Source organism: Coregonus lavaretus (genome assembly GCF_964263955.1).
Source record: "Coregonus lavaretus genome assembly, chromosome: 5".
Taxonomy (NCBI): Eukaryota; Metazoa; Chordata; class Actinopteri; order Salmoniformes; family Salmonidae; genus Coregonus; species Coregonus lavaretus.
The window spans coordinates 32298232-32312374 of NC_139992.1; the positions used below are offsets into that span (position 1 = coordinate 32298232).

General features: G+C 43.1%; 1 pseudogene across 1 annotated transcript in view; it reads left to right on the forward strand.

Annotated features, from left to right (window-relative positions):
* The window catches only part of LOC311129232 (EGF-containing fibulin-like extracellular matrix protein 2), a 60417-nt pseudogene that overhangs the window by 2703 nt on the left and 43571 nt on the right, over positions 1 to 14143 (forward strand). Inside the window, exons 2-7 of the transcript in view lie at positions 970 to 1115; positions 11417 to 11541; positions 11854 to 11973; positions 12235 to 12330; positions 12786 to 12909; positions 13212 to 13499. The product of the transcript in view is annotated as an EGF-containing fibulin-like extracellular matrix protein 2 (transcript). The remainder of the gene's footprint in view (positions 1 to 969; positions 1116 to 11416; positions 11542 to 11853; positions 11974 to 12234; positions 12331 to 12785; positions 12910 to 13211; positions 13500 to 14143) is intronic.

Consider the following 14143-nt stretch of genomic DNA (forward strand, 5'->3'; position numbering starts at 1 on the left):
ACCGCTCCTGTCTCAGCCTCCAGTATTTATGCTGCAGTAGTTTATGTGTCGGGGGGCTGGGGTTAGTTGGTTATACCTGGAGTACTTCTCCTGTCTTATCCAGTGTCCTGTGTGAATTTAAGTATGCTCTCTCTAATTCTCTCGTTCTCTCTTTCTCTCTGAGAACCTGAGCCCTAGGACCATACGTCAGGACTACCGGGCATGCTGACACCTTGCTGTCCCCAGTCCGCCTGGCCTTGCTGCTATTCCAGTTTCAACTGTTCTGCCTGCGGTTACGAAACCCCTACCTGTCCCAGACCTGCTGTTTTCAACTCTTAATGATCGGCTATGAAAAGCCAACTGAGAGACCTGAGCCCTAGGACCATATGTCGGGACTACCGGCCGTGGTGACTCCTTGCTGTCCCCAGTCCGCCTGGCCTTGCTGCTATTCCAGTTTCAACTGTTCTGCCTGCGGTTATGGAACCCCTACCTGTCCCAGACCTGCTGTTTTCAACTCTTAATGATCGGCTATGAAAAGCCAACTGAGATTTATTCCTGATTATTATTTGACCATGCTTGTCACTTATGAACATTTTTGAACATCTTGGCATGGTTCTGTTATAACCTCCACCCGGCACAGCCAGAAGAGGACTGGCCACCCCTCATAGCCTGGTTCCTCTCTAGGTTTCTTCCTAGGTTTTGGCCTTTCTAGGGAGTTTTTCCTAGCCACAGTGCTTCTACACCTGCATTACTAGCTGTTTGGGGTTTTAGGCTGGGTTTCTGTACAGCACTTCGAGATATTAGCTGATGTACGAAGGGCTATATAAAATAAAATTGATTGATTGATTGATGTGGTTGGATTTGAAAATTGCAGTGGGGAAGACACCTGGAGCACACATGGGATGGCCTTTTTCTGACTGAAGACAACATCCTTTCCTCTCCTCACACCATCTGAATTGTTCTGCTCTTCACTTCTCTGTGGTCTAACAGGATAGCTCAGGAGCAGTGTTGTTCCGCTGTAGAAGGGGACACATTGTGTACCAGCGGCATCAACCTGGCCAAAGAACAGGGGGCCTGTGTGGTGCCTTTCACCCATGGGGACCCCTGTGAAACAAAGACTACCAAGGTGTGTGACTGTGTATTGGAACTCTCTCTCAATCACCTTCCTCCTTTTTTACTTACTGTAGCTCCTCTCCAACATCTACCAATACAGCTTTTTCTTCCATCCTCACTCACTTGTCTCTGACTCTACCCTCTCTTAAGGAGCGACTGAACGCACCGATTGATCATGTTTTTCTGTTGCTCATTAAGAAAAATGTCATTTCAATCTTGGAGGTGTGATTCGATGTGGCAGCTACTGATGTTTGTTCCCCATGAAACACCATAGGAACAAAGCCAGTATCACTTCCTCAAAATAGTCAGAATGAATCTAAGATAAATCAATAAATCAATAATTCATTTTGACGTTTTTGCTAAGGTGCTTGGTGCAGTATTTCTAAAAAAAATTTTTTGGGACGTCTTGTCTTATGTAAACAAAGTCCGATCTGCTGCGCTGCTAGGCAGGTCTGTCTCACTGTCTGTGTGTTCTGCGGTACAATTGGATAGAGCGCAATCACTGCAGCTGTTTATCCTGTATTAGTGGGCATTGTCGAAATCAAAAACCAACCCTCAAGTAAGTCCTGACAAACTCTTGTACTCAAATCTCACAAAACTGCGTTTTGGAAGATACTGACTTTATGACCAAAATTAACCTACTTGCACCCTTTAGTCAATTTTGGCACTGGAATAAATGTTTCTGATTAATATCGATGTCACGTGCCGTTTTCAACAAGAGAAGTTGGTTCTCGAGTTCAGTTCTGCTTTAATGCATACGTGTCTACTGTCCATTTACTGGCGTTTTGAGATACATACTGTGTAAGTAACATTTTAGATACATGCCCTTTCTCTGCTTCCTCTCCCCCTCTCATATGTGTTGTGACTGCTGTCTGCTGGGCCTGATGTCTGCTAGCAGTGGTAATGGCTGTGAGCTGGCCCTAGACCTGGGAAAGCAGTGTCAGGAGACAGCCCAGGCCTGCTGTAGTTGGGTATGACCAGAGCACAACAAGCCTGCTGCTGGGGCTCAAGGTAACCTAGTGCTACAGCAGTGCTTACCAAATGGTGCTCCAGAACCCAAGTGGCTCAGTCCTAAATGGTGCTCCAGAACCCATGTGGCACAGTCCTAAATTATAGGCCAGTGGCTCAGTCCTAAATTATAGGCCAGTGGCTGTGTCCAAATGGTGTCCCAGACAAAAAAACAGTTTGTGAACCATTAGTTTGACAGAATGTTACCTGCCAGCGCAAACAATATTTGGTTCTGGGTTCCGAGATTAGTGAAGCACTGACCCGGACATTGTAGAGAAAAACAAGTGAATCAATCATATGGCACCTACAGTGGAATAAACCAAGTCAATCAATCAACCAAGCAAAGCTCCCCGATAAGGTTATTGTTGATTGATAAGATTGAAATAGAGTAACACGAAGGGATCGCCTCCCGGCAAACCCCTTGTGAAGTTCAATGAGAGAAGATCGGTAATAGAGGTGGCATTCGTTGGATTGAACATCCCACGGGAAATCGAGTTGTGTACGTTGTTCGCATGAGTTTCCTTGATTGGTGAAGCGTGTAGAGTTGATCCATAGTTCGGGAAATGGGAAATGGCGGCGAGTAGTGCGGACAAAATGGACGAAATTGAGAAAACGTTGGTGAAGCAACAGCTGTGCTGGAATGTGAACAATGTGGGTGTCAGTTCTGATGGTATGGAGCGGGAGGATGAGGGTCAAGGACCGGAATGGTCGGTAGTGGAAAGACATAGGAAGAAGAGAGATCATAATACAGAAAGCAGTGGCGCGTCTAGTAAAGAAAGCATAAAGAGGGCCAAGGTAGGAAGCAAGAGTAATGTGTTGGAGTGGAAAGTGGTGATAGTGTTTGATGAGATACCAGGGCCTCAATTACAAACTCTCCGACTAACTAATGCCGTAGAGAAAGAGGTAGGTGAAGTGAAATTAGCTCGGTTCATTGGAAATGGTAGATTGTTAATATTGTGTGGTAGCCAGGCTCAGAAAGAGAAGATTTTGAAAATGGAAAAGCTTAATGGGAAGAAGATTAAAAGCCATGTCCCTGGTGCGTATGCTAGATTGAAGGGAGTCATCACTGGGGTCCCAATATCTATGTCAACAGATGATATTAAAGAAAATGTGAAGGGAGGCAGAGATAATGTGAAGGGAGGCCAAAAGGGAAAGAGGGTCAAAGAAGTGAAAGCTTATCGGTGATGCTGAGGTTTGAGAAAGTCTTGCTGGGAAAAGTACAGGTAGGATTCCTTAGTTTCAATGTTAGAGAATGTGTCCCATATGTACTGCAGTGTTTTAAATGCCAAAGAATGGGACATGTAGCTGCTCAGTGTAAAGGAAATAAAAGATGTGCCAAGTGTGGAGGGGCACATGATTACGGTGAATGTGGAAGCAATGTGAAGGTTAAGTGCTGTAATTGTGGGGAAGAACACAGTGCAGCATTTAGTGAATGTCAGGTACAGGGAGAGGCAAGAGAGGCTCAGAGATATAGGATCAGTCATGATGTATCGTATGCAGAGGCCATAAAACAGATTGGTAGAACTACAGTGCGGACTGATGGAGCTTACATGGATGTACCTGTAGTAAGTGGACCTACTTAAGTGGACCTAATGTCGGGGCTGGTGCTTCTGAAGGTCCTGGCATGTTCAGAAATCTTGTGCGGTGTCAAAGGACACTTTGATAATGAATAAAGTTGACTTCGTAGCTTTTATTGGTAAGGTTATCAATATGACTCGGGTTGTGGAAATCAGAAAGGCCAGGTTGAAGGTTATTGTGGAGACGGCAAAAGAGATATTGGGGGTAACAGATGTTAATGTTGAAATGGTTGTTGACATGCTGAACAATCCTAAGGGTGGAGTGTTTCAGCATGATATAGATCAAGTTTAATGGGGTTAGGGAGGGGGTTTTGGGGGAGGGGGGAGGGTGTGGTAGAAGTTAGGGATTTATTTGGTTTTTAATTTTATTTTCATGTTAGTACAGAATTGGGCAGATCATGATTGATCGTACATTCCAGCACAGTAGGTGGCGGCATGCACTTAAACGATTGTTTGCGGACCATAGAAGAATAAGAAAAAGAGTTCAGTCCGTCTTATTGTGACACCATGTACTAAGGCTAGCTGTAACAGTGCGATTTCTTTTGAATCTTGAAAGTGAACATTTAAAAATGTTTGTTTTCTTCCACAGCCCAGACTGAAGTGAACCCTTCACCTAGTGATCCACTGAAGTCACCGGCTAAGGGCCCATGCAAAGGTCAGGCACCTCTGATTCAGTCATTGATATATATTTGTGTCTGTTTATTTTCTGTTACAGTTCTGCCAAGCATACAATAGGATATACTTTATTGTCCATTTGCATGGACAGTTTAATGCATTTCTTTACAATGAAAACACTTAAAAATGCTATGTGGAGAACAGCAAAAAACAAGCAAAAATGACCTCAGTCATTATCACCTTGGCTGCTATAGGTTTGTTCACCTCAGTCGATCTACAAACATATAGCCTATTAACTATATAATTGTAATGTTTTACCCCGGAAAGGGGAGAAATATGAGAAAGGATTCACACTGACATGTAGCTTCAGCGACTGTTCAGTCAGTTGTAATGATGAATTGCATAAAATCATCATCTCTTTACATAGATATCTATTTTCTCAAATTACATAGCGTTCACGTTTGTATTCCTAGGCATTACTAATCAAGCTCCGCACAAACACACATCAATGGAGCACACAGATTATCGTATTATCACATTCGCATTAATTATTTGAATATTACTTACGATTCTGTATTAATATCAGTAATGGAATTTTTTTTACTCCAGTGGGCGATCGACATAAGATGAACAACAAATGTATTGTTTGCATTTTGTTGCATTTTAATGTAGGCCTATAAGGAAGATAGGCCATGTGGAGATGTTCATATTGAAACATATCTTATTTTGTTTAAGTTTCTAACTTTTTTGATAAGATTAGTACAGATTTTCTCAGGGGACCCCACATGGGGCCCCGTTGCCCGACCTCAAGTTTGCAACTACTTTACTAACCTCTCTAACTGCTTGCTTCATCTCTTTCTCTGTCTCCTCTGTTTCCTCCTGCATGCATTGCAGCCTGCATTAGCCTCACCACTGAGCGCCACATCAGTGTCTGTCTCAGGAGCCTACTCTCTGTAAAGCAAAGTTATTATGAGAACTTAGTAGCCTATTTTTTGTTCCTGCTGAGGTAGGCTTTGTTTAACGTTAGCTTCTTAGTTCATCCTTCTAGCTGGCTAAGTAATACTAGCCTGAGCCCTTCAACGTTACTGCAATAGAAGACAATAGCTACCTGACTGTCTGACATATCTATAAGCGACTCTTTACCAGTTGAGTCCTCATTCTCCGAGAGTCGGTTTTGATTTGTATGGGGGATGTCTGTAGACATGGCAATATTGCCTTTTGTCGAGTATCTCGTAAACACACTGTCAGCAGCGTCTCTATTGCCTACTTGAGCCGACTCTGAGCTGTGATAGTTTGTTTCACGTCTCAGGCCTGTGCCGCGAGAGGGCGGAGTTAGCCGTTCAAGAGAGTAGTGAATGTGCCCCTTGCACTGCAGCCTGCAGAGCTTGGACCCCAGGATCATATCATCATCTACTGAGGATGCCCTTGTTAGAGACTGACAGCTCCCCGTACCAGGCTAGGAAACAGAAAGTCAGAACATTTTCTATATGGCAGGTGTAGTAGTTGGAGTGTATCCGGGTGTTGATATTCAGTTATCTCAGTCAGGGCAGGAGGGTCTTTTCAGGATTGGAGAGTAGAGTTGTTAGTTTAGTAATGTGTGATAACTGATGACATAACAACTGAACTAACATGTACGTGTGTGTGGTTGTGTGTGTGTTTAGTAGGATCCACCAAGTGTTCACATCTGTGTGTGGGCAAAGGCACATGTGCTTGCTTCGATGGCTACAAACTCAAACCAGACCAACACAACTGTGAGGGTGAGTATGTAGACCTATGCAAAAATGGTACATCCCATAACATATAGAACATGTGACTCATCATAGGCTAGAATACACTCAAGCAATCAGACATGCACATTAGTGGTCAGCTGTTTGTTCACCCGCACCCGCCCGCAATTGCTAATAACCCTTCCTCAACTGCCCGACTAAATGTGATGAAGTGAAAATCTGAGGCCTAGGGTGCAGTATTTTATTGTTAACTGATTTAGATATTTTTTTGCGTACAATTTCCAATATTTTGGTAGGCTATTTGTTAGTATACTTCTCTATAATTAGATACATGCAGCTTCCCTTCTGTCATTATATGTTGCCCTAGAAGACTATATAAACCCTTGCTCACCAGAATAATGTCATAAATCGATAGAATGAATGCTTCAATGTAATTGACATCGGTAAAGTTTTCTCTGTCATCTCTGTTTCTTTCGTGGAGCAAAGACATTTAGGGACCGGGAGAAAATGCAATAACAAAAAATGTCTGTTAAAAATGTCAAAAAATGTGTTTGACCGGTTGTAAGGAAATAGAAAACTGTGAAAACTACTAAAAATGTTTTATCTGATAAGATTTCAGTTCGGCTTAGATGTATATTTTATATGGTTGAAATACTATCCGCTTTTATGATGCTGATAAAGATAGCACTTCTACAGAAGGTATCTAACTGCGCATTCACATTCTCTCAAGATGCTGAAATAAATAAATCATATTTCTCCACTCAAAGGTTTGCCTATATTTTGGTGTACACTGTATATACAAAAGTATGTGGACACCCCTTCAAATGACTGGATTTGGCTATTTCAGCCACACCCGTTGCTGACAGGTGTATAAAGTCGAGCACACAGCCATGCAATCTCCATAGACACACATTGGCAGTAGAATGGCCTTACTAAAGAGCTCAGTGACTTTCAACATGCCACCTTTCCAACAAGTCAGTTCGAGCTGCCCCGGTCAACTGTAAGTGCTGTTATTGTGAAGTGGAAACGTCTAAGAGCAACAGCGGCTCAGCCGCAAAGTGGTAGGCCACACAAGCTCGCAGAACGGGACCGCCGAGTGCTCAAGAGCATAGCGTGTAAAAATAATCTGTCCTCGGTTGCAACGCTCACTACCGAGTTCCAATCTGCCTCTGGAAGCAACGTCAGCACAAGAACTGTTAGTCGGGAGCTTCATGAAATGGATTTCCATGGCCGAGCAGCTGCACACAAGCCTAAGATCACCATGCGCAAAGCCAAGCGTTAGTCTGGAGTGGTGTAAAGATCGACGCCATTGGATTCTGGAGCAGTGGAAACACGTTCTCTGGAGTGATGAATCACGCTTCAACATCTGGCAGTCCAATGGACAAATCTGGGTTGGCGGATGCCAGAAAAAAGCTACCTGCCCCTAAGGGCTAGGTCCCTTAGTTCCAGTGAAGGGAAGTCTTAACGCTACAGCATACAATGACATTCTAGACGATTCTGTGCTTCCAACTTTGTGGTAGCAGTTTGGGGAAGGCCCTTTCCTGTTTCAGCATGACAATGCCCCCGTGCACAAAGCGAGGTCCATACAGAAATGGTTTGTCGAGATCGGTGTGGAATAACTTGACTGGCCTCTACAGAGCCCTGACTTCAACCCCATCGAACACCTTTGGGATGAATTGGAAGGCTGACTGCGAGCCAGGCCTAATCGCTGAATGGAAGCAAGTCCCCGCAGCAATGTTCCAACATCTAGTGGAAAGCCTTACTAGAAGAGTGGAGGCTGTTATAGAAGCAAAGGGGTGACCAACTCCATTTTACTGCCCATGATTTTGGAATGAGATCTTCGACAAGCAGGTGTCCACATAATTTTGGTCCTGTAGTGTATAATTTTCCTGCAGGAAATGCTTAATTCTGCAGGAGATAATATTAAGGCTATGTGAGAGGTTATAGACCTACAGTCAGTTTCCAGATTTCAGTTTCCATTTAACGCCATAGGCGTGTTTGAAGTCTTGTGACTGTCGAATTTGTATAGCGCCTCACAATCATCACATAACATAGGAACTGCTATCATCCTCTTTTACCACTTCACCAAATCTTTCCAAAACTTTACTTTTCTGGCCCTCCCTCTATATTTTCAACTATTCATTTCGCAGCTTTTCTCTTATTGAATTAAACTCCGACGTTGTCCTTTTTTCCTCCGTGGATTGACATGAACTTTTTCTGCCTGTTCCCAAAAGCATTCGATGATTGACGTGTAGGCTATTTAGCGAGCATACAGTTATAGGCCCTCTAAATATTAGGCTTACGCACTAATGCCAGATTGCCTAAATTAATGAAAGAAAAACCTCAATGTAGCCTATACATAGAAATTGCACAAGAATTATACATTTATGGATTTTTTAAGGTATTGCTTTCTCTTTATTCAACCCGCCCGCCACCCACCTGCTCTTCATCCACACAATATTTCATGACCCTAATCCCACCCGCCCCGCAGATATAACCACGGGGACTGTTGGTTATGAGTCAACCCACACATCACTAATGCACATGTACCAGGACATGATATAATAGGAAAATGTCATCCTGTCACGTTTTTGCAAGATGTTATGCCTCAACCAATTGATACTTATGCCAATAAATCGCAGTCAATGGGAAAAGATGAGTGTCAACCAATTGATGCTTATGTTAATACATTGCATTCAATGTAAATGATGTGTCACAAGGTTGATGCTTATGTCAGTACATTACAGTCAATGGGAAAAGATAAGTGTCAACCAATTGAAGCTTATGTCAATACATTGCATTCAATGGCAAAATATGAGTGTCAAAGGGTTTATGCTAATGTCAATGCATGGCTGTCAAAACATCGCAGTCAGTGGGGAAAAGATGAATGTCAACCGATTGAAGCTTATGCCAATACATTCCAGTCAGTGGGAAAATATGAAAAGATGAGACTCACAGACAGACAGACATCTCTCTCTCTCTTGCTCTCTCTCGCTCTCCTCTAATCCCCCTTCTCCCTGTCTTTCTTCTCTCTCTCCCTCCCTCCTTCTCTCTCCTTCTCTTTGCCCCCTCTGTCTCTTTCTTTCAACCTCATCTTTATCCCCCTTTCTCTTCTCTCTCCCTCCCCCTTCTTTCACCACCTCTAACCTCTCTCCCTCTCCCCTCTCTTCTATCTCTCCCCTCCTTCCTCTCTCTCCCCCTCCCTCCCTCCTTAACAAGGACATTGACGCATAAGTCAATACATTGCATTCAAGGCAAAGAAATTGGTGATACAGCTGCAATGGGTAAATTGGTGAAAAACCCAGACATTCAGACAGACATGCAGACAGACATGCAGACAGACAGACCGGCAAACAAACAGACAGACGCAGGTAGGCAGAAAGACACACAGACACACAGACAGACAGGAAAAAAGACAGACACAGACAGTCAATCTAAAAAGATTGGACCAATATCCTCTTCAGAATTCATTCTAACAAGGCTCTTAGCTTCTAGAACTGCAAGATCATTGTGTCCAATGGAGGTCATAAAATGCTTTGGGTCGATTGACTTCAAATTTCATATGTCGGGTCATGATGGTCTCCAGTCACAAATCTGTAAAATTTGGAAAGATTCAACCTTTTTAACCTTTCAAAACCACCCCTATGACCCCCAATTAAGTCACTTCCTGTAATCGCAGGAAGCAGTACTTCAATGTACTGCCTCTTGGGGACACTCTTTAACAATGCCCTGAGTTTCGAGTCTTTAAATAAAGAATTAACCATTCTACAGAGGATGGAAGACAGTGTTTTTGTGTAACTGCATGGAAAGAAAGAAGCACCATGTTGAGGATGAATTAAGCCGTTTCCTGTTGCCACAGTAAGCTGAACCTCAACACAGGGCATCCCTGTAAGGTCACGACTAGTGCGTCATGGTTATCTGAGGGCTGTAGGTAATACTTTTCTATCGAAGAAAGGCCTTGTTCACTGTGGGACCAAGTTTTCACAGTGAAGAGTTAATTTCACATGGTGAGATGTAGGCTTGCCTTCATCGGGAGCGTCTGTTGAACAATCTTATACCTGTATTGTGTTTCTAGCCTCAACCGTTCTGCAGATGTCACTCAAAAGCACACTAACTCTAGGTCTTCAAATGAGACAATGTTTAGTTTAGTTTATTAGGATCCCCATTAGCTACTGCACATGCAGCAGCTACTCTTCCTGGGGTCCACATAAAACGTAAAAATACATGACAACAACAGTTATAGACAACGACATCACATAAATAAAAGAACATAAAAAATGTAATACTAAAATAAGAGTTATACACTGAGTATACAAAACATAAAATCTGTTTTTTAAAGCTAAACTTGCTTTTTGCCTGAGTAACCTCTGGTGTCAGAACATTCCATGATGACATGGCTCTATACATAACTGAGCGACGCATTAAATCTGTTTTTGGTTTGGGTACAGTGAAGAAGCCCATAGGGGCATGTCTGGTGGGGTATGTACAGTGCATTCAGAATGTATTCAGACCCCTTCACTTTTTCCACATTTTGTTACGTTACAGCCGTATTCTAAAATTGATTAAATCGTTTTTTCCCTCATAAATCTACACACAATACCCCATAATGACAAAGCAACAACAGGTTTTTAGAAATTTTAGCAAATAATATTTTAAAAAATCACATTTACTTAAGTATTCAAACCCTTTACTCAGTACTTTGTTGAAGCACCTTTGACAGCGATTACAGTCTTCTTGGGTATGACGCTACAAGCTTGGCACACCTTTATTTGGGGAGTTTCTCCCATTCTTCTCTGCAGATCCTCTCAAGCTCTGTCAGGTTGGATGGGGAGTGTCGTTGCACAGCTATTTTCAGGTCTCTCCAGAGATGTTCGATCGGGTTCAAGTCCGGGCTCTGGCTGGGCCACTCAAGGACATTCAGAGACTTGTTGCATTGGCCACATCCCGGCTCAAACCTAAACCTAGCCTCAACCCTAACCCTTACCCTTCGCTTCATCTCTACATCTTGGCTCAACCCTAACCATAGCCATAACCCTAACTACTTGTCCACTAACCCTAGACATAACACTAATTAACAATGAAATAATTCACCTCACCCCCCAACTACATTGCAGAAAGGTATGCCTCACTTGAAGCCTGACCTAGAGTTAATGTGCTTTTGAGTGACGTCGGCAGAACGGTTGAGGCTAAAAACAAAATGTAGGTATGGGATTGTTCAACAGACGCTCCCGATGAATGCAAGCCTACACCTGACTATGTAAAATTAACTATTGACAGTGAAAACTTGGTCACACAGAGAACAAGGCCTTTCTTCGATAGAAAAGCATTACCTACAGCCCTCACATAACCATCTAGCTAACCGTCCTTCCACACATCTCTCTTGTTATTATGTGTTAGACATTAACGAGTGCAGGCAGTACTCAGGACGCCTCTGTGCCCACAAGTGTGAGACACCCTGGGGTCCTACCAGTGTTCCTGTACCACAGGCTTCAAACTGGCCAGCGACGGCAGGAACTGTGAAGGTAAGAAGCTATGACTCCACCAAAGAAATTAATTCTCTCTGAATCCATCTTTCAGTCTGCTTGGGGGTGCTCGGGTCAAAGGAATTGAAGTACTGTATGTGTGCTACTCCAACACTGCAGTGTGCTATTGGTGCTGGGAGAGAAAAGCTGGAGTATTTTTCACTTTTGTTCTATTCAGCCCTTTTCAGGAATTACAGTAGTCTCACATATTTTGAGTTACAAATCCAACCAACATTTGCAATTCACACTGATACAAATGACGTTTTATAAAGTGTCAAACTCAGATGACCTGTGACCTTTGACCTGTGCAAGATATGAATGAGTGTTATATGAACCCCTGCAGTCAGGAGTGTGCTAATGTTTATGGCTCCTACCAGTGCTACTGTCGCCATGGCTACCAGCTCAGTGACATCAATGGGATCACTTGTGAAGGTAGGTAAATGAATGTGAAGGTAAGAGTAAATATTGGCAGTATTGGAAGAATTTACTAAGATACCAGTATATAGGATGTAAGTATTTAAAGTAACTGGAATTTTAAGACAGCATGCTTTTAGGACAGCAAGCCTGGTATTAGGCTGAGATGGAGGGAATGTCACACCTTCCAACCTGCATTCAGTTGCCTTCATATTCGAGGCAGCTACACTTTTTCAGTTGTTTGGGTACAATCTCCTCTCTCTCTCTCATCATTATCAGACATTGCCAACTGGGGGTCACGTGTGTTCCTACCACTGTTCCAACACCCCAGGAAGCTTCCGCTGTACCTCGCCCCCAACGGACGAGCCTGCCAAGGTCAGGGAAAACATTTCACCATCCCTCCATTCCTCCTCTCCTCCATACCTCCCTTGTCCCTCATTCTCCCTCACTCTTAGAAAAAAAGGGTAATTCGGCTATCCCCATAGGAGAACCATTTTTGGTTCCATGTAGAACAATCTGTGGAAAGGGTTCTAACTGGAACCAAAAAGGGTTATTCAAAGGGTTATTCTATGGAGACAGCCAAATAATGCTTTTAGGTTGTAGATAAACACACTCTTATAAAAACATGTGGTATCTAAACATTATTGTTTAGATAAACACATTGGAAATAATGTATTTTGTGTTTTTGTGAGTGTGTCCATTATGTGCAAGTATGTGCAAATGTGTTTAGATGTCATTTAATACAGATGCGTTTAGATGTGCATGACTGTGTATGTGCAATATTGTATGTGAAACACACTGATAACATTTTTCGTTCTCTCTCTGTTCAGATATTAATGAGTGTGTGGCCGGATCCCACAGCTGCGCGGTGACAGAGAGCTGCTTCAACGTACAGGGAGGGTTCAGATGTCTGTCCTTCGAGTGTCCACACAACATCCGCCAGACAGCAGAGGGGTGAGAACTAGAACTGAACTGAGAACAGTGTTTACTTTCCTTTACTGTCTGGCCTGCTGTGTCTGTGTGAAATTAGTATGTTTTATACGCTCTTTCTCTGATCAATTATCATTGCTCTTTTATAACTCATCATTTTCTTAAGAGGTGGCTGGCATCTGTTGAGATACTGTATGGTGGCAATCTTTGGTGACAATTTTGTCTGACCAGAATTGTCACTTTGCACCTTGTGACAGTCACACAACTTTTTAATTTCACAATTTCTGACTCTCTTTGCCCCTCCCGATGTTCCCTTCTCCTTCCAGCCGTTGCGAACGCGTCGCCTGCGAGTTCATATGGGACCCCTTGTGTTTATCCCTCCCCTTAAGAATATCTTTCTACAACATCACTTTCCCCACCAACATCTCCGTGCCGGCCGATGTCTTCTGCATGGGGCCCTCCAACTCAGTCCCAGGGGACGACATCCAGCTATACATCGTTGCAGGAGACCAAGGCAGCTTCTTCAGTGCCCAGAGACAGGCCCACAGTGGAGTGATCTCACTGCAAAGTATTGTGACGGAACCCCGGGACTTCTTGCTCACGGTGGAGATGAGGCTCATACGTTACGGGACTGTTCATCTTTAAATGGCTAAGATTGCGGTGTTTATCACCCACAAGCAGCCCATCCCACCAAGACTACCATTCTAAAGACCATTCTCTAACCCTGCTGTCATAAAATGGCTGATCTCATATTTGACCATCATGATGAAGAATCATCTTATCTATTTAGTAGCATTCCTCAACCTTCTGTGTTCTGGGGAAGTTACATGGTGATATTCAAGTGTTGTGACAATGGGTGCTGTGATGTGTAATGTTCACTAGGTGGGGATCATAGGCAGTATAAGAATCTAATCTACCCAATCTACCTCATGATTTGCATGGCAGCTTTGCTTTGGATTTTGAGCTTTTGTTGCTTTTTATTGTATTTTTTTGCAATTAAAATGAATTTGTTACACAGTGATTTCTTTCCCTTTCTAATTTCCCTTCTACCCCCTAACCAGATACTAATACAATACGTATTGCTCTCACTAACAATGGCTGCTGCAGCAATATCCATTAAAACTATTCTATCCTGTCCTGTGGCGATTATTAATGACGGTTGGTGAATTCATTTTTCCCGATGCCCTACCTACCTCTGCCAATCTGCCTTAACAGAGGATCAAGGATGTCCCTCTTTAGTGGAGCAATGAAAAATAAA